This window comes from Crassostrea angulata, chromosome 7 (genome assembly GCF_025612915.1).
Source record: "Crassostrea angulata isolate pt1a10 chromosome 7, ASM2561291v2, whole genome shotgun sequence".
Lineage (NCBI taxonomy): Eukaryota > Metazoa > Mollusca > Bivalvia > Ostreida > Ostreidae > Magallana > Magallana angulata.
The window spans coordinates 47,664,858-47,667,215 of NC_069117.1; the positions used below are offsets into that span (position 1 = coordinate 47,664,858).

Consider the following 2,358-nt stretch of genomic DNA (forward strand, 5'->3'; position numbering starts at 1 on the left):
TCGATCTCAAAGATATATTTACATCGATAAGTTTAAATTTGTACAAAAAATTATGGCATGATCATGCCACACAAAATGCAATTGAATATAAAAGATCATTTCCTTCCCTAGATGAATACATTCTAATTCAAAAGGATAAAATTATCTTATTTCCTGTCGATGGTTTGATATAACTAGTTTTCGACTTTGAGCATGATAATGTTTTGCGTTTTGTTATATTAACACATTACTATATTGAGTCATTTTATTTGTTGCTACAAGAAATGATATTTTTTTTGATATGCTGTTTCCCGTTGGTTTAAAAATATCCTATTTGTGAAGCAAGCATAAGTTCCAGTGAGAAAAATGAAAACGATCAGTAAGTATAAATATTTTGAAAATATACATAACCGAAATAATTATTTTCCACAATGAATCAATTTTCATTTTTTTCAACGGACACAGTTTGTCGTATTATATCAAACAAAACTAAAGGATGAGAAACATATAATAAACATATAAGTTTGGTTTAAAAGTGGATAAATTTTTCATCATTATTTTTTTTTAAAACCAATTCAATTCTGCTTGGTGTACATAGAACAATTCTTATAATCCATTCATATGTATACTAATATGTACCAATTAAAACACTTCTTCCATGTTTGTTTGTAGGACTCTATGCTACTCAAACTATTTTTGGGATAATGGAAAATGCAAAGGTGAATATTAAAAAATCAGAAAGATGTTATAAAAAAGATTAATTTAAAACAGATTCATCTATTAAAAAATGAATTTGACAACACTTTATAAATTCAGCATGCCCATCCGGATATTTTGGAACGAACTGTTCTACACGATGCCCCTATCCTTACTATGGTAAATTGTGCAAGGAAGTGTGTCATTGTAATGCTACAGATTGTGATCATGTGTTTGGATGTCAAAGAAATAATTCAGAGATTGAGACAGCAACAGGTTCGTACATGTGTAAAGATCATTTGCAAATACATGCACGAAACAAAATTGGGAAATTCAAGAAATGTTGAAAATATTATAAGTTATTAATATTATCAGATTGCAACAAGTACAGTGTGGATTTTAATTTTAGGGATCACCGAATCAGATATATCATCAACGAAAGAAAAATCCGAATATTCAACAGCTCAAACGGAATTATATGAAAAGAAAGAAAAATCCAAACACTCAACACATCAAACGGAATTATATGATAACCAAGGTAACGTGAAAAACGATGATTTAAGAATACCGGTTATAATTGTGGGTTGCGTCCTTATATTCCCAATAGTTGTATATGGATTAAAATGGATTTTAAAGCCAATAAGAAAAAACTGGAACATTTGAATTACCTAGAGAAGATAATGACCCAACAACCGAATATCTGGAAATTAATGAAATATTTGAACAAGAGTCCGTGTCCAACACAACCAGTACAACCGTCACAGCAAGGTCTTGAACATCTCTGAATGGAGTAGAAATCAGACTGCAACTTCCGGTCAGGAATACACAACAAATCTCCTGCTTAAGTTGTAAATGTAAAGATGTTAAAGTAATAAAGAAGATTTATATTTTCTTGGTTCATGTGATCGTTCAAAATGGTTAATTTTCATACTAACGCATGTGTGAAAACTATTTAATTAAGAACGCTTTCCAGACACTTTTTGGTATAGTTTATCGTTGCAATGTCCGAAACATATCTCTACGTCCAGTTCTCTCAGATTTTTTTTTTCTAAAAGTAAAAACACAAAATAATCATACATATGTGGTCTTCTTTCCATTCTGCGAGTTACAGATAACAAGGTTCAAATATCAACATCCAAATCGTGACGCAAAGAAGCATCATTGATCTCATATTTTATCAACTTATGCACAAACACACTTTTTGGAATAGTTTATCGTTGCAATGTCCGAAACATATCTCTACATCCAGTTCTCTCAGATTTTTTTTTTCTAAAAGTAAAAACACAAAATAATCATACATATGTGGTCTTCTTTCCATTCTGCGAGTTACAGATAACAAGGTTCAAATATCAACATCCAAATCGTGACGCAAAGAAGCATCATTGATCTCATATTTTATCAACTTATGCACAAACACATCATCTTTTGTTACCTGTATACAAAAATCATTGTAATTTATGAAAATCATAACATCATCAAAACCACTTAATCAAAGCAATATAAAAGATTTCAATACAAAGAATGAAAATATATCCCCGATATTAATCAACACACAACCTTGCAAAAAATTAGAAAATACCTAAATTGTCTTTTTTCCGGAGATATCGCAAAATCTTTTAAAGTTTAAGTAATTTTATCTGATTAAATACTGTAAAAGAATATCTGAATCTAGAAAAAAAATAA

General features: G+C 29.7%; 1 pseudogene; it reads left to right on the top strand.

Annotated features, from left to right (window-relative positions):
* Nucleotides 1-637: 637 nt before the first annotated feature.
* Nucleotides 638-1,639, top strand: LOC128192153 (uncharacterized; annotated as a pseudogene).
* The last annotated feature ends 719 nt before the right edge of the window (nucleotides 1,640-2,358 follow it).